The sequence below is a fragment of the Aulostomus chinensis genome, chromosome 4 (assembly GCF_037954235.1).
Source record: "Aulostomus chinensis isolate RoL2024-O1b breed Wild chromosome 4, RoL_Achi_v1.0, whole genome shotgun sequence".
Classification (NCBI taxonomy): domain Eukaryota; kingdom Metazoa; phylum Chordata; class Actinopteri; order Syngnathiformes; family Aulostomidae; genus Aulostomus; species Aulostomus chinensis.
Window position 1 is genome coordinate 27,833,176 of NC_141323.1, and position 19,068 is coordinate 27,852,243.

At 42.4% G+C, this 19,068-nt stretch overlaps 1 non-coding gene across 1 annotated transcript; it reads right to left on the bottom strand.

Moving 5' to 3' along the window:
* Positions 1-14,598: 14,598 nt before the first annotated feature.
* Positions 14,599-14,671, bottom strand: trnar-acg (transfer RNA arginine (anticodon ACG)). Its single transcript has one exon. It is a non-coding gene; the product is annotated as a tRNA-Arg (tRNA).
* Positions 14,672-19,068: the final 4,397 nt, after the last annotated feature.

A 19,068-nucleotide genomic window follows, 5' to 3' on the forward strand; every position in this document is an offset into this window, starting at 1 on the left:
AAATGAATAATAAATCAAACCAATCCATGTCAGAGATGTGTTCTAACACCCCTCAGTAATGGTCAGGAAACACAACAACCTTTTGTTTATTTCTATGATTTTCTTGAGGTTCATTTGATCATTTTTTTAACTGAAATCAAGGGTTTACTGACTAAAAAAAGGTCCAGAGGCCCACAACAAAATATTCCAATCAATATTTCCATGGATGAGGAAGCCTAACAAGGTAACCAAGAGATGGGAAACAACTTGGATGATCGAAAATTGTTTTTAGTTTATTTGACAGCTGATTGAAGACGTGGGTCAAAACTGACCTGTTAACATAAGAGATGGGAACAGAAAGCTAACACAAGAGGAAGGTTGAAGCTATGAAAAAGGAGTTTGATAAAAATCTTGAACTGACAGGAGAAATATCCTTTTTTATGTTTACCTTTGTTGACAGAAGTCACTTTAGCTTGGCAGTGAAAAGAATCTCTGCTAGCTTGACAAATAAGTGCACAAACTGGGTTCAAGCTGGACTTTGGACACTGGTATCTGCAACAACTCCCATCAACTCCTAATCTAGCATCTCTGCTGTGCTCAAACTATTTTACAGAACATTTGACAGACCTGTGGAGCAGTGAGGATAGACATGAGTTGATCCACATGATCCACTGAAGCATCATTTTACCCTGCCACTGAGGTCACCAACATGAGCTGGAGTTGGGACTCTTGAACTGAACCTGGTATCACAGCGACACCTACTGCTGCAAAATGGAACAGCAACATTGAACCCAAGTACAGGATTGGAGGGAGACTGATGGTCGCTGTTTGGGTTTTTGAAGAACAAGGAGGGCGTTGGTTCAAGCTGGATTCTCAGAGACTATTTCCCCAACCTCTACATTGGAATCTACACTGTCATCCAGTCATGTGACTGAAGTCATCCAGTCATGTGACTGAAGTCATCCATTCATGTCAGTGATGTCACTTGGCAGGACTGTCATTGCCATCACATTCTAGAAAAGAATCCAGACTCCACATTTCCTCCTATCTATTATTGTGTCCCACCCTCCTGGTCCTTACTCTGAATTCTCAGAGTTTATATCCAGTTCAGTTCTCAAAACAGATTCAGTCATGAGTGTAGATTAATTTCCTTTTCTCCACTGATTATATGTCAAGGTTTGTGTGTGGGGGTGGAGCCTAGCCCAGCAGCCTTTGGACAAGAGGCGGGGTTCACCCTGGACGTGTCACCAGTTCATCACAGGGCCAACACATAGAGACAGACAACCATTCACACTCACAGCCACACCTACAGTCAATTTAGAGTATCAATCAGCCTCGTACCCTCTTGATGTCTTTGGACTGTGGGAGGAAGCTGGAGTACCAGAGAGAACCCACACAGACACAGGGAGAACATGCAGACTCCACAGCTGGGGCTCGAATCTGGAACCTTCTTGCTGTGAGGCCACAGTGCTGACCACTGCACCATTGTGTCCCCTGAAAATGCCACCAGATCGTTTGGATTTTCTATAAAATCAAGTACACATGAACATTAAGAGGTTTCCACAGGGCTGGTGGTGCAATGGATAGCATGACTGACTACTGTCAGAAGATTCTAGGTTCAACTCCTGGCTCGCTCACTTAAAATTTTATACTCAGAAGCTTTCACACCTGAAGTGTGAACCACTGCTAAAAGTCACTGAAATCCTCCAAGGTTTCCTCCTTGTCTGCTGTAAACATGAACACATGCATGGATCCTGCTACCTCTCACATGTTAAGCTGGCACTTGACAGTGACAGCAGGAGAACAAAAAAATCCCAGTGTGTCATCAACATTTCCTGGAAACTAAATGACAGAAGCCAGTGGCGGCTGGTGAAAAAAATTCTTGGTGGGGCTGGTGTGCCAAAAACATTTCCGTGCCTAGTCTAGTATAATCATTCAAAAAGAGCAGCCGGACAATTATTAAATGTTTTAAAATAGTATTCACTTTCCTTCTTAAAATCGACAGTTTCAAAGACAAAAAAAACCCCAACAATTTACAACTACAGTAAATTTTATGCGATCAAATATTATACAATGATGTTAACTTTACAGAAGGTGATTTGAGCTTAATCTATACAATACAAATCAACAATGTGTGTGTGTCTCTCTCTCTGTCTCTCTCTTTGTTCATCTGTGTCTGTCTCTGTCTCCTTCTCTGTGTCTCCGTCTTTGTGTCCTTTTCTCTGTGTGTCTCTATCTCTGTTTGTTTGTCTCTTAGTGTGTGTGTCTCTCTCTGTCTCTCTCTCTTTGTGTCCGTCTCTCTTTCTCTCTTCGTCTACCTGTCTCTGTCCCTATGTCTCTCTGTCTATTTGTTTCAGTCTTTCTGGGTGTGTGTTTGAATTCAGCAGTTATTTGTACAGGAACTTTGCTCGTCTCTCTTTCTGGGAGGCAAATTTCTCAATGACCCTGGTGTTGAAACCAGGAATGTTTCGTGTCAGTTTTTTCTCAATGGAGAGCATAGCCAGAGCGTTGAGCCGATCTTGTGCCATGGTATTTGTAAGAAAAGTTTTTATCCTCTTCAAAGTGGAGAAGCACCTCTCAGATTCTGACGTTGTCATTGGTGTGGTGATGAGGATGTTGAGCAGACTTACAGTTTCAGTGAACGTGTCTTGAAGGTTATTTTCCATCAAAACCTGATAGAGAGCCAGTGCACCACTGCAACTCTGAAACTCTTCGTTCCCGTAGATAAGAGACAGCTCTGTTTGAAGTCTGGCCTTGTCCAATGAGGGATAGGCTTCCACTGTGGTTTTCAGTGCTGAATCTGGGAACTTTCGGCTGTGCTGTGGGAACAGGTCTCCTTGCAGGAGTGTGGCGCTGACAAGATGCTTGGTGAAACTAAATCTCTCCTTGGCATGGCTCACAATGGTGTCACATACCTATGCAATGATATAATTATACAAAATAGGAATTATTGCATCTTCACTTGTCTTAATACATTGACCTGATGAGCTAGCCTATATTATGTAATAAACATACTGTAATGATTCACATCATCATAAAACAATATACATTTAAGTCTGGACCACTGTATCATATGGCCAACATCTTATTTTGATTTTATTTAACAATGTGATTCAAATCACACTAAGAAGCAAGTTCTTACCTCCAGTGCCAAATGGTGCAGTGTGTCTTCTCCCAAGGTTCTGCGTCTCTTTGCGGGTGGCTCCTGAGCAGGTCCCCTGAACTCCTCATCCTCAGCCAGAGTAGGCACATCCTCCCTGACCCAACACATAAGTTTCATGAGTAAGTTCTAAAAACTGGTTAGGGATACATTAACAAAACCAAAGGTGGATATCATTACTGTCAATTATATTATACAGATAAATCAATGCTTTAAATAAGATGATATATAAGCATTTAAGTCTACATATACAGAGAAATTGAGGTTAGGCTACAAATTAATTAATTTAGCATACCTGATAGCCTGCATGTGGTCAATGAATGTCTGGGTGACTCCTGCCATGTAGACAGCATCAATGTTTCTCTTCTGCAGCTGGTTGTAAAGGATGTCCACATGTGGCATGATTTTGTGGAACAGGGCCAGTAAAAAACAAAAAGTTTCATCTTCCAGCATTCTCACATAGCCACCAGCTTCTCTCTTTGTCTGGCTATCAAACCCTTCACTGTTCCGGATAGCCTGAAAGCAATTCACCAGATCCTTCTTGTGCTCATAAACTGTGTTAACACGACTGTTGAAGTTCCAACGTGTTGATGATGCACTTGGAAGTCGGTGCGCAACCATCTCATCAAGCACTGCAGTTCTCTTGCTTGACTTAGAGAAAAAAGAAGCAAATCCCCCCATGTCAGAAAAAAAGTGACTGCTCTGAGGGATGTGGGAGGTTGCTTGCTGCAGTATCAGGTTTAACTGATGGGCATAGCAGTGAACATAGTGAGCGTTTGGATAGATGTCTTGTACCTTTCGCTGCACTCCTCCTTTGGCACCCCTCATCACAGCTGCCCCATCACAGGCCTGGGCAATCAGCTTCTTTTCTTGTCCCTCAGAAAGGATGCTGTGCAGCCTCTCCAATAAGGCACTGGCTTTTGGGCAGTTTCAAAAATTCAAAGAACCGCTCTTGAATATTGTGGCGGTCGTCAATGTATCTCAGAACTAAGACTAACTGACACTGTGTTGAAACGTCAGTAGTTTCATCAGCCTGGATCGCTAAAAAGTCTGCCGATTTAACTTCATCCAGGATCTGTTCTCTCAAAACTGCCAGCATACAGTCCAGGAGCTCGTTCTGTACTGTCTTCGAGGTGCCTTTAAAAACGGTTGCATTTTCAAGGTGCTCCCTCAAGTACCGATCAATGGATGCCATCAAGTCAACTAGACCTCTGAATATTCCAGCGTTGTCAGAGGAATCACTTTCGTCATGTCCCCGCAGAGCCAGTTCAAAAGCACCACAGAATTTAACAGTTAATTATCTTAGATAAGATGTTACGGTTCTTATCTACCTCATCATTGTGCTTCCTTACAGCGATGCGGTGACTGTCATCGAGCTGCGTTGCTATGCTAATCTTCCCAAGAACCGCTAGCTTCACGCAGTTTTCCATGTGAATTTTCGCTCTTTCGTGTTTCTTAATCCGCTCGGAGAGGTGCTTTAGGTCAGTGATTCCTGTCTGTGTCCATGCTGAATCACACCGGTCACTCCTGAAAGGGATGCAGGGGAAGCAAAAAAGTGCGTTGGCTGCTCCACAACCCGTCAGCCACGGCTTGCGCTGAAACCAGCTCCGGCAAAAAGTCCTGTTGTAGGATTTAGCCTTTTCCTTGGACTGCTGCTGGATGTTGATTTCAGGCTTGTCCGGTCCCAGCTCCTTAACGCGGATTTTTTCCGCCATGGTCCTCCTCGCAAAAGGGAAATTTAAAAGGGATCTCACCGAATTTGGTGGAAACTGCTGCTCTTGAACTACGATCGTTGTTGTCGCCATTTTCTCTCTCACTCACTTCTCGCGGTATTTTTTTTCGTAGGGCATCGGAAATCTGGGAATCTCACTCCGCAAAAAGAATATCGCGGGCTCCTCAGCTAGCTTTCGCAATCCAAACCTTCACGCATTTTACGTTGGCGTAGGGGCGACTTTTCCAGCGCCCCTACGCCGTTAAATTTGGCAATGTTGATTGGCCAATTATTAATTTTTTTCCCTAGCAACCATACAGGATTGGCTAATTAATTGCAGGTCTGGGGCGCTTTGACAAGCGCCCCTAAAGACAAATTATACAGTCTATCAGAGTAAATTCACCATTAATTGAATGAGTCAGTTGGCGTAAATGTTGTTTAAATGACCCATATTGCATGTAGACACACACAATTAAGTAAGGCTGACATTGACGATACAAATTGTAAACATATGCATATATATATATATATATATATATATATATATATATATATATATATATATATGTATATATATATGTATAAATACATGTAGAGATTTTCCTCTCCACATCTGGTGGGGCGGCACTCCAGCGCCCCCTATGAGCCAGCCGCTACTGGTGGATGATAAAAAACTTTCTCATTCAAGTTGAAACCTGCAAGAGGCAGCAGACAAGGTCATACTGCCCTCTACTGACTAAAGCTGATAATGCTACCATGAACTATCAGGAAAAAAAAGCATAAATTAAACAAAATAATTCAGGACATTCACCCCCCCCCCAAAAAAGAAAAAATATATTTAAAAAAAATGTCCTCAAATAGTGAAGTTTCATCAAACCTTGTGTCTGTATGTTGTGATAGTATTTTATACACAAAATGAGACTAAACTCATTTCCATGTTTGATGCAGTACAGAAAAAGAACATAGTTCCCTTTATTCTCCTGCCATTAAAGTTCATAAACTAGCAAGAATGTCAGGTAGCATTAGCATTAACTTCAGCTAAAGTCTACCAGCTTCAGGTACCTTTAACAATCGCCTTACTTGCTACTTAAGGCTTTATCGTCCATGGTTGTCTTCCGCTTATTCCTTACTATTAAGGGTCGCGGGGGGGCTGGAGACTATCCCAGCATCAACGGGCAAGAGGCGGGGTTCACCCTGGACAGTTCGACAGTCCATCACAGGGCCAACATACAGCAGTTGCTTGCAGTGTACAAGTCCCACCGCTTTCATAAAATTCATCACTGGATTCAGGACGACCCCTGCTGCTCGGCCCCGGTGGGCGGGAGGAGGCTCAGGCCCAAACAATGCTGACTGCAGCTTTAATTTAATCCTAGGTTTATGTAAAACTCTGATAAATCAGTGGTATTTATTTCATGATTTTCATCGGAATAAGTTAAGAATAAAATGCCAGTTCATGGTTAAGCTAAAATTTACATAAATAAGTATTTGTTATGAAGAAGATATTAAAATGTATAAAATTTGCTTAAAATTAGTAACTTTAAAAAAAAACATCATTTCATGGGGTGTGAATGTCTTTAAAAAATGTTAAAGTAATTCTATTACGTTAGGTTACATGCGTGAGTTCATGACCTTTAGTGTTTACACTTCCGGGAGAAACGAGCGCGAGGAAGGAGCATTGTGTGAATGGCGTAACGTTATCGGAGTTTGGAGACTGTGTGTCGTCGGAGAGGAGTTTTTATCGGTAACGGACTGTGAACTGTAATTGACCGACGTGATCGGAGTGCGTGAGTCGGATTCTCCGCCACCGATTGTGTTTTGAGCACCAGGCAAGTCCAGTTACAGAAGCTAGCGGGAGCTAGGCTAACGCTGTCCACGCTGAAGGGAGACGCCGCTGCAAGGACGGGACAGGAGCTTCGGATAGTCGCCTCGGGAGAGAGTCGTTAACGGAGGACGCGTCACTGCTGCCGACGGAGTCGGAGGACGTGCCGCTGCTGCCGAGTCACGGAGGTCTGTTGCTGCTGGCTGCTGCGAGCGGGACGGTTGCTGCCACAACGAGCGAGGGATTCATCGGCTGCGGTCCGGTATTGTTGACGTCACCGACACACGGGGGGATCTGGTAAAGGTTTCCATCATGAGCTCCAACTAAAGCGGGCCAACGAAAGTAAACAAGAGTGCACTCGAAATAAAATTAGACAGTTGAAAGAAAGACAAACAATATACCCCGGGGTTCTTCTTTTTTATTTTCTATAGTCTTGTTTATTCAAGGTTTGAATGTGTTTTTCTGCAAGCCTTTAATACATTTTCTCAACTGAAATCTTGTGTTGTTTCATTGAATTTGTGTGTTGTTACTGAAGCTTTACAGCAGAGTTTAAAGGTCAAGTGTACTCCCCATAGCCTCCAGTTGAATATTTAAGAGTGAGAATCATACATTGCCCTAGATTGATATTAATTATTCCAGATGGGACTTTTACCATACAAGATATTTGAAATGAGTTAAAGTGTTCCCTGTAAGCCTAAGGTGGGTTTTAATATTGGAGCCGGTGGTAAAAGGGTTACATTTAGAAATCTAAACCCCTGCTACCATGAGCACACATGGAAATAAAGACTCAACTGACCGCTCGGTCTACTTCAGCTAGCACACTGAACAATACTGTTGTTTACTTGCTAGCTGATAAGTGAGCAGCTGATGTTTGCAATAACATTGAAATAAACTAAAAATAGAGTCAATAGCTCAAATCCTATCACCACCAAAGGAGCCACGTCTTTAACACTTCAATCTCATAGCGACTCCTCAGGATTTCTTCTTCTCTCCATTGCATTTTGTAGGAGGCTCCTGCCGGTCCACACTGCCTTCCCCCTAACAGATTCAGCTACTGAGACTAAAGTTCGTCAGTGAGCTCAATGCATTAAAGTGACTTAATATTTGTTGAAAACTAAATAGGCGTGAAGCTGTAACCTCACATGAACACTTGAAGTCTAGATTTCAGCTGCATGTGAAGAAATCAGCATAAAATCCTTGTGTTGGTGTTTAAACCTGGACTACCAGAACCAGGCTAAGAGGTGTTTGTCTGTTAGCTGTGAAGCAAACTGAAACATGAAGGCTTTGAGGGTTTGTTCTCAACACAAAGAAAGATTCAATGCTCAAACTGCCAACTCTGTAAAAAAAAAAAAAACGACATTTTTACAAATCTCAGTTTATTTCTTCATGAAGATCTTAATGAGGCAATCAGCACCAGAGCACTAAAGTTAAAATTAGTAACACCGTCACTAACGATGGATATATTTGACCCGATGTAGTTTTCCTGATCAAATATATTTTTCATCAAAATATATTATTTTTTTTATAATTAATTATTTCCTATTATGCAACGTCACATAAATGAAAAAATGGAGGACCCTATAAAATGACCTGACGTCAGTGTTCAAGGGTGAAGTCATTTTTGGAATGAAGAAGAGTTCATCCAGCTTTTTTTGCCTCGTGTCTCTGAACCAGCTCATTTGTTGTGTCCACGCCGTTCCGTGTTTAACATGTTTTATGTAACATGAATAACATATTAATATACAAATATATACATGACATAAATTATATATAGACACAGATAAACATCAATAACCAGTGAGAGAAGTCATATGGTTCTCCGACCTCTCTAAGCTGCATCGCAGTGCTGGAGGAGTGCTGACATCATCATTTATGGTTCCTTGCTGGATGAAGGCCTAAACTATGGAGTGAAATCTACTGCCTTGAACTCACTCTTCATTTCTGCTCAGGCTTTTCCTGCCAGCAAGGCAGTGGCAAGAAAAGCAGTCAGCTGATGTCCACAGCTCAACATGAGAAGGACACATTTCCTTTGAAGAAAAAACATTTCAAGGAGTTTTTCCTGCCAATACAGGACAACACCCACTCACAAACCAGTGCTGGACAAGTTCCTTCAAAGCTGTAATGCCTTATTTCTTACTTGTTACTGTCATTTTAAAATAATTGGTTCCATTACGATTGTGTCTGCCAGCACTTGGTGACTGTACAGGAGGTCTGGGGACCGCAGGGCCAAAACAAGCCCATTTCCTCAACTCTCCATTTAGTACAGAGGTCCCCAAGTATGGACCAGTGAGGATAAATGTGATCGTGGAGAAGTCCTTTTGTTCTTCAACTGGTCCAACTTGATGGTGAGTCTCCTTTTATCAAGGATTACTGAATGCTTGTGTTATTCATGGCATTGTTAACACTTTATAAACCCTTCATTCAGAGCTGTAAAGAACCTTTAACCTCATATCCCAGACATCAAAGTGGGCCACTAACTGGTGAGATGAAGCTATGCTATGCTGCTACATTCTGAAGAGGTAAAGTAGCAGGTTCTGAGAGTGATGGCTAACCTGGATGTGTTCATCTCCTACTTTAATATCAGCGTCCCAACTTGGAGCTCTGACCACCTCCAGCTTTTTGTTCCTGTTTCTGCTTCAGTCAACAGGGAACTCAAACCTGCAATAGAATCATCAACAACAATGGAATAGAAAACAGAGGAAGACAAAATATCATAAACTTACAAAGCTGAGAAATGTTCATGAAGAATAAATGCACACATTATGATTGAGGCCAGAAAGTAAAACTCCACACCAAATGTATTTTGACATGTAGGGATAATGAACTTGAATGTGTTGAAATAGCAGATGAATTAATCCACTATCACAAGATGGCGTCACAGATCTCACCATCAAGTTGGACCAGTTGAAGAACAAACAGACTTCTCCACGATCACATTTATCTCACTGGTCCATACTTGGGGACCTCTGGACTAAATGGAGAGTTGAGGAAATGGGCTTGTTGTGGCCCTGCGGTCCCCAGACCTCCTGTACAGTCACCAAGCGCTGGCAGACACAATCGTAATGGAACCAATTATTTTAAAATGACAGTAACAAGTAAGAAATAAGGCATTACAGCTTTGAAGGAACTTGTCCAGCACTGGTTTGTGAGTGGGTGTTGTCCTGTATTGGCAGGAAAAACTCCTTGAAATGTCATGCAAGTTTTTTCTTAAAAAGAAATGTGTAAAACATTCATTAACATCCAGGCCCAAAGACAAGAGAGGGCAACGCTCCAGGAGTCTTTGATCTCTGAATTCTGAGCATTGATCTCCTGCTTCAGTCTTTGATCTCTGACTGATCCGAAACTAATCAAAGGATCACATCAGCATATTGGTCCAGTCTACAGATGGTGATTTTACCAAGTGCACGACAGCAGTCCTTGTTGCTGTCTGCTGTTGTGTCACAGCAAAGTAAGGAAACATCCTGACGGTCCTCAGGAGGAAATTCAACAACCTCCAAAGATGGAGGTGAATCTAGACCTTCTCATGTTTACTGTCCTTGATGAACTTGACAAACACACCACATGTCACACACTCTACAGTTTCAATCTGTTGAGAACATGAAACGTGTGGCCCCAGTGACCCTGCATGAAATTTTTGTCCAATTCAAATTTTGATTCATGACCCAGAACCACTCAAAACCCCTGAAAAATAAAGGTTTGGGTGCATTAAAGACATAAATAATAACATCATCATGTTTCAAGGGGGCTGCAGGATGGTGCAGTGGTTCGCACTGTGGCCTCAAACCAAGAAAGTTCTGGGTTCGAGTACCGGCTTGGGTGCAGTATCTTCTTGTGTAGAGTCTGCAAGTTCTCCCCGTGCCTGTGTGGGTTCTCTCTGGTACTCCGGCTTCCTCCCACAGTCTAAAGACATGCAATTTGGGGAAAAGGCTGATTGGATTCTCGAAATTGACTGTAGGTATGAATGTGAGTGTGAATGGTTGTTTGTCCCTGTATGTTGGCCCTGTGATGGACTGGTGACCTGTCCAGGGTGAACGCTGCCTTTTGCCCGTAGACACTGGGATAGGCTCCAGCTCCCCCCGAGACCCTGAACAGGAATAAGTGGAAGAAGATGAATGAATGTTTCAAGGTTTTCTTCCCTCAAATCTGAAGGTCAAGCTGCATTATTTGCAGTGCTCATTAGCAGGGGAATTAGCTCCAATGGTAGAGTGCTAGCTTAGCATGTGAGAGGTAGAGGGATCCTTGCCCTCATTCTCCAGAATACTTCAGCTTGTTCTGTTGATCAGAGGAGCTGCTGTGTGATGAATGCTGATGTTTGTCCACTGCTGTGATAAAGTGTCACCCTGTTACTGATACTGACCATTTCAGCTAATTCCCCTGCTAATGAGCACAGCAGATAATGCAGCTTGACCTTCATGCATGGTTGGATGAGCGTCACCAGGTGAAGCTTCTCTGGTTGACCAACATGTGGAATCTCTTTCAATACTCCAGTGGTGGTTTAAGTGATGAAAATATGGATTAGTCACTGGAAGTGTGTGTGTGTGTGTTTAAAAAGGCAAAAAAAACTTTTTTCAGCAATAGAACTTTAATACAAACGCAAAATGAAAAGCAGAAAAGGCCAGAATCCAAAATATGGATTTACAGAGGAAGCGTGCTGGGCCCAGAACCCAGAGGTTGATGGATCAAAACCATCCTCTACTAAAAGAAGGGAATAAAATAAACTTGGTTGTTTTGAAACGTGAATCTGTTAAAGAGGGGTGGAAATGGTGAGGTAGTCATTGTCCCTTCTGTTTTATTACAGAGACCTCATTGTTACTTAAATAATTTTAATTCTTTACTTGAAGATTCACGCTTTTTCGCTCAAAATGTATAAAACTTCTTGCATGTTGGTGCCCCATCACACACAACAGGTGCACTTGTACTCTTTTCACCTCTGACCCACAAACATTCATAGTCTTCCAGTGAACGTCCAATTATCTTCTGAAATCAGTGATGAATCTTTCCCTGCTGAGACTCATTATCTCTGACTGTGACTAGCATGTGCTAGCAGAATACAGCAGTCCTTCTTCATTATCTGTCTTTGTCTCTGACCAGCTCTCCTGCTCTCTTTCCTCCTACCAGTCAAAGCAGACATCTTCGCCTACTGATCTTGGATCTGCTGCCTGTTCCTGCCTAGTAAAAGAAGGAACCAGCACCTGGTTCTACAGGCTGAATGAACTCCAGGACGTTGGCCAGCCGTGTCAGTTGAAACCTTATTTGTCCAAGTAGAGAAAAAATAAGTCTGATTGTTAATGAAAGGTGTCATCATGGCTTTGAAACTGAGGTTGGGGACAAGCCAACATGAGCACATTCATGGAAGAACAGCAATAAAAACAGGAAGTGTTCGTTAGCAAGTACTCACCAGTCTTTCACTATCATACTTGATTCTAGTGGAACAAAATGGCTGCTGCTGACTGTGCTGCCTGGTGGTGGATCACTCTTCACCATCCTCACAGGCCTTGATGGAACCAAAAAGGCGACTTCCTGGAGAAGATCTTCCAGGGCGTTGAGGTTAAAGCGTTGTTGTTGTTGAAGGAAGCTCCAAAAGCAAAGAGCAGACAGCAGGATATAAAAAGAAAAGATCCAGACACTAAAACTACAAGTAGAAATAAGATGAAATACTAAAAGCTTTGGAAAGATACTCCAAGGTTGTATATACATTATTATATACACTACTATTCTCCATGACTCCTAAAGAGGGAAAGGAACAATTAGAATGTGGATCAGATCAGCTGATTTTAGTGTTAAGTCCATCCCTCCATCCTCTTTCTATTCTTATCCTTTAAGGGTCACGGGGGGGGGGGGGGGGGGGCATCAGTCTCATGCAACCTAAACTAAAACTTCAGTCAGATCAAATTCAGATTAAAGCAAGAGTTTCCAGATCAAAGTCAGAATTCCTGATGATGTCATCAGGGCTTTGACAGTACCTAGAATTCTGTCTTTGATCTCAGGAGGACATGAAAGAAACACAATTGAGGAAAGTATAAGAGAGCACATTCAGCTTCATTAGAAACACTTGAACTGTTGAACAGTAGAATTTGTTTGAAACAGTTTACAACACTGAGTGACAGGATTGAAGAGGGAAGATTTTTCTACTTAACATTTAATTCTAACTTAAAACTGGGGATGAACATTCTCAGTAGTTCATATACTAATATACAGAGTAAGTCATGTCATTCCCTTTTGGAAAAAAAAACAAGAAAAAACATGTGAAGCTCCTCCCCCCAGCTCCAGATGGTACAGACAGATATGAGAGTGGCAAGGAAGCAAAGAAGTGTTGTGCTCCTCTCCAGTGCTCTTGTGTTGTTGTGTTCTTCTCAGCTCCATCATGAAGACGTGCTGGCAGTGGGCGCTGGTGGAAGTTTGCAGCTCTCACTGGAAAGTCCTGAGGCTCCTCCCATTCTGAAGCAGGCAGTTGCTCCTAGCCAGCCGACACTTTCCCTCTCTTGTGTAGGAGTGAAGAACAAAATCAAAATAAAGAATCATCACTCTTTCATTGGGGGACATTTTTTCTCATTCTAAAAATTCAGCAGCTTCTATCATTTCTTTTACAGAATATGTCAGTGATATACTAGGATTTTCTGTTGTGCTGTCAAATTAACTTTTATCGATGCTTCACACTTCAGGTGTGAAAGTTTTTCAGTGGGAAAGACATGAGAATGAGGACGAGGCTGATTGATACTCTAAACTGACTCTAGGTGTGACTGTGAGTGTGAATGGTTGTCTGTCTTTATGTGTTGGCCCTGCAATGGACTGGCGACCCCTCCAGGGTGAACCCACTTCACGCTGAAAGCTGGGGAGACAGGTCCCCCCACCCCACAACCCTTAACAGGATAAGTGGAAGAAAATGGATGAATGAATGGATGGATGGATGGATGGATGGATGGATGATGGATGGATGGATGGATGGATGGATGGGCTACAGTTCAGTCACTGTGTCTCTTGTTCCCACAGTGATTTGATGCATCCTACCAACACAGCAGGACTCACCAGGAGACAATGGATTGTCAGTAATTTTTCACTGACAGCGCTGGAGCCGGAGCCCACAAGGTCACAACTGGCATTGGTGGACTCCAGGATATGTTTGGACCTACAGAAATGCACAACCTGTTAATGACAACACTTTCATATATTTAGCCCTGCTCACAGATCTCTGATACAATTTTCAAGTCATACAACAGGTTCAATGTTGACCCTTCGACCACCGTTACACTGAAGCAGAGTTCAATGGCAGTGTTGCATATGTTGGGAGGAGCCTGTGGCTCTCGGTTCAGAGGATGATTTGAAGAATTTGTTGTTGCTGAACTGTTTATGCTTCAATTTCTGGACGTTCACTGGTGGAATGTTTGTGGGTCAGAGGTGAAAAGAGTACAACTGCACCTTTTTTGTGTGATGGGGCACCAACATGCAAGAAGTTGTCAAACATTTCCAGCAAAACAGCATGAAAATTCAAGTAAAGAATTAAAATTATTTAATTCAGTGTTTAACTACCAGGCCTCTGGAATAAAACACAAGGAACAACTGACTACCTCACCATTGACTTCACACTGATAACCAGGAGGTAACGTGGTAGTCAGAGCAGCGATGCTCAGGTCTGTGGACTGAACAATGTCCTCTCATTCACACACACACCACTCTTTCATTGGGGCTCCTTTCTCCTTTTTCTGACACAGAAATTCAACAGCTTCTGTCATTTAGTTTCCAGGAAATGTTGATGACACTTTGGGATTTTTTGTTCTCCTGCTGTCACTGTCAAGTGCCAGCTTAACATGTGAGAGGTAGCAGGATCCATGCATGTGTTCATGTTTACAGCAGACAAGGAGGAAACCTTGGAGGATTTCAGGGACTTTTAGCAGTGGTTCTCACTTCATCTTCTCAGTATAAAGTTTAAAGCGAGCTGGCCAGGAGTTGAACCTTGAATCTTCTGATCCGTAGTCAGACGCGTTATCCATTGCGCCACCAGCCCTGTGAAGAAGCTGCTATGTTCATGTGTGCTTGCTTTTACAGAAAATCCCAACAACGTGGTGGCATTTTCAGGGGACACAATGGTGCAGTGGTCAGCACTGTGGCCTCACAGCAAGAAGGTTCAGCTCTCCTCTGTATTTGGTTGCTAGGAACTTGAATCAGTCCTCAGTGGAGCGGTGCTGCTGAGGCTGAGTGAGGCTTGAGTGAGGGACTGAGCAGGAGCAAACAGGTTCAAGCAGGTTCAGGCAAACTCCACTCAGTCCACCAACATCAAAGCAGAGGAACTGAGTTCATCTAACAAAATGGATTCATATCATCTCCACTTGGAATGCTCTGGAACTACAAGTACACTTAAAATGGCCGACTTAAGACAACAGAAGGAACTTTGAAGTAGATTTGATTTATTTAAGTCAGTGACAGTCATTTTTTTCAAGAATTTAGTTCAGGTAACTTCATTGTTTTACTAAGATGAGCTTAATGTTATAACATTGAAACAAGATCTTCATGTGTTGATGGATCCATCACAAATATGAGCCTTCCCAGTCTGTCAGGTGGTAGAATTCAGTCAGCACCAATAACAGGAGAGTCAGAGTTGAGAAACCAAAGACAGACATTAAAGTCTCACATTAAAGTGTTATATCTTTGAAAATATACTGCAATACATGAAATATGATATTTCCATGGATGGAAACCTAGTTCTTATATTCTTTAATATACTGCAATAGTAATGGACCCTCTATGACACTGTAGTGATGAATCTATCAAGGAGTACAAATTATTATAATCAGAGAATTTTGAAGTCAAGTTTGAGATCAGTTTGATCCTCTCTCTCTCCCTCTCTCTCTCTCTCTCCCTCTCTCTCTCTCTCTCTCTCTCTCAGGAGCTTTTAAATGAATATTTTAATAAAACGGAACAGGAGACTGAAGAGTGATCACTAAAACCCACAGGCTGAATGGGACATCTTTTAAAAATATTGAACCACTGAGTAAAACCATAGAAGCGCTCCTGTCTCGTCGGTGCTAACAAGTTAGCTGTTGAGTGAGTCCAGCTGTGCTGTCTAGGAATCCTGGTAAAAAGCCTCCACACATCAAACAGCTGGTGTGTTGGTGGATCTGTGGATCTTGCTGGAAGAAGCAGGATGGAGCTCTGAATGGTTCCTGTCTAAAAGAGCTTCTCTGTGCGGCTCCCATCAGCTCCTAAAAACAGGAAACCAGCAGATTCAGTGTTGAACAGTGGCATTAAAATGTTTCAAAAGCTGTCCTGTCCACCATTTGTTGGTGCAAAGACATTTAAAAACACCAGTTGAACATTTTCCAAAGTTTTCTGTGTAGGTTCTCATTCATCCAGGTCATCGTAGATCGAAGCGAAGTAAAACCTGGTCAACTGGACGTAAGTTTACGTACCGTAGTTTAAAACTTACGTCCAGTTGACCAGATTTTACTTCGCTTCGATTTTCCAAAGTTGCTCTCACCTTCTTTCAAACACCTGGAACGATTTCCTCCAAATCAAAAGAAACTGGTGAAAAAACAACAACAAAAAACTCCTGGAGAATCAAACTCCACCCTCTGCTCCAACTGGACTTGGGACTTCAAATGACCTCCATTAAAAGCCTGCCTGCATCCCCATTCACTGACTGTTGTGCTGTGGGTCTCCTGGACAAACATGGCAGGGATCCTCTAGATCTCCAGGAGTTTAAAAAGAGCAACTCTTTTAAAATGGGTTCTGGCTCCATTCAGGTTTAGAGAGCTGAGATTAAAATCACACATGAATAAAAGAGGGAACCCAAGAAAACAAGTCAGCGTGAAAGAGGAGCAGATTTTAAAACTCCTCATCATTTCCACCTCCAGGAGTGAAGCCTCCCGGGACTCAAGAGGCTCCAGCTGGCAGAGGTCTCACTCATTTCTCCACCACCTCGCTAACTTGAGCTGTAGCATCTGAGAACAAATCAGTGACCCCCTTCAGTCCAGAGCCGACTCCACAAACTCTGAGCCCCACTTTACCCACAGCCAGCCGGCCTCCTCAACACTGCATGACACACGACGACTAAATTGAAGACTGAGGCGTCTCATCAAGAGATCTGTCACATGCGTCTGCTGTGGAGGGTCAATCTGTCCGTCCACATTCAGATCAGTGATGCAGCGACTCTGCTATGATCAAACTACTCAGGATGAAACAGACCAATGTTGACATCAAGTAGCAACTCAGCAGCTGATCAACAGAGTCCTAAGCACCAGTAGAGCCTGTTCATCGTCCCTGGGTGATCTTAGAATTCTTTCTTTGATCTCACCTTGATTTCTCAATGATTTTTTTGTACACACAAATTAGGAGTTGATGGGAGTTGTTGCAGATACCAGTGTCCAAAGTCCAGCTTGAACCCAGTTTGTGCACTTATTTGTCAAGCTAGCAGAGATTCTTTTCACTGCCAAGCTAAAGTGACTTCTGTCAACAAAGGTAAACATACAAAAGGATATTTCTACTGTCAGTTCAAGATTTTTATCAAACTCCTTTTTCATAGCTTCAACCTTCCTCTTGTGTTCGCTTTCTGTTCCCATCTCTGATGTTAACAGGTCAGTTTTGACCCACGTCTTCAATCAGCTTTAAAATAAACTAAAAACAATTTTCTATCATCCAAGTTGTTTCCCATCTCTTGGTTTCCTTGTTAGGCTTCCTTATCCATGGAAATATTGATTTGAATATTTTGTTGTGGGCCTCTGGACCTTTTTTTAGTCAGTAAACCCTCGATTTCAGTTAAAAAATGATCAAATGAACCTCAAGAAAATCATAGAAATAAACAAAAGGTTGTTGTGTTTCCTGACCATTACTGAGGGGTGTGAGAACACATCTCTGACATGGATTGGTTTGATTCATTATTCATTTCAATATTATTAACTATTGTGCCATCCATGGTGTTATGGGTCAGTTTCCACCCTCATATATTTACTTCAAGAAAAAGACAAAAAAGTCTTTTTTTCAGCAACAGAACTTTAATACAAACACAAAATGAAAAGCAGAACAAGCCAGAACCCAAAATATGGATTTGAAAGGTCAAACAAACAACAACCAGTCAAGCAAATCAAACCAACATCAACCAACTACTGGTTCAAAACCAGTAAAAAACAAAAAGAGGAAAAGTCTCTTGGTGCAAAAACATGCATGTGTGTGTGTGTGTGTGTGTTTGCAGTTGAACCACAATCCGTTTGTCCTGCTGTCCTGACTGCTTGGGCAGACCTGACTCCTCTTTCTTCTGGAATCTGGTGGGTTGTGGCTGTGGCTGTTCTGGTTGGTGTTGAGGCAGGGCTGCTGAGGAGGATGCTGGCGTGGATGCTCTCTGTGTTGCTGATGGCATGGATGGAGTGCTGGGTGAGCTCTGCAGCTGTCTGAGCAAGGCTGCAGCGTCTGGGTCTCGGGGCATCCGTTCCCTTCCCTCGATGTGTGGCTTGACCAGGGAATTTCCCAGCTCCTCCAGAAACATTCTCCACTTGCTTTTCTTGGTTCCACTCTTGGTGGATGTGGGTCCACAACACCAATGTTTCTATGCAGACACATCAAGGATGCTGCAAAACACAAGAATCCACCCTGAGACTTTCTCTTCAACCGTGTTGAGGTCTTCATGACTGTGATGATGCAGGTTGTCTTTCTTATTTTCGTCTTACAAATATTTATAATAAATAAATATATGATAAATGTTATATTTAGAAAATCAGACAGCACAAAAACAGAAAATGGCGCCATATCATTTACATTTTCTGTCAGACATCTGAATGTGTAGACTCTTTTTGTATAAGACCCCTCCATTTTGTAGGGCTTGTGGTGCAATGGACAACGCGTCTGACTTCGGATCAGAAGATTCCAGGTTCAACTCCTGGCTTGGCTGAAAGTGAATGTGGAGCAACTTGTCCTGCCAATATTCCATCCTGAATAACACCTGTCTTGACTGGCAATCAAAGTAGGCTCCAGTGGTGAATGCTGTCAACAATGTTCCCCAAAGCCACCATCCAGCATTACACAAAGTATGGTCAGAGATCCCATTGCAAAGTACAGTCTTCACATACTCATACATTTAAACACCCATCTAAATAAATTCTGCTTCCATGCACCAAGTACACAATGCATATTCATACACAAATATCCACATATGTACAGTACAGAGAACAAACAAGAACAAGTACAGAGTGAATCCTGGAGAGAAAAGGTGAGGTGCATCAGAAACAAGAGCAGATGTTTGAAAATGCTTGATGATTTCAAGATGAGAAAGGAAGTGAGAGACCGAAGTGAGGAGGAAAGGTTGTTCCAATCTGATGGAGCTTTAAATACAACCGGACAAAGCAGAAGGCCGTCCCCACTGATCCTGGATCTGCTCGACATTCCTGTTTGTTAAAAGGAAGGTTTTCATCACCG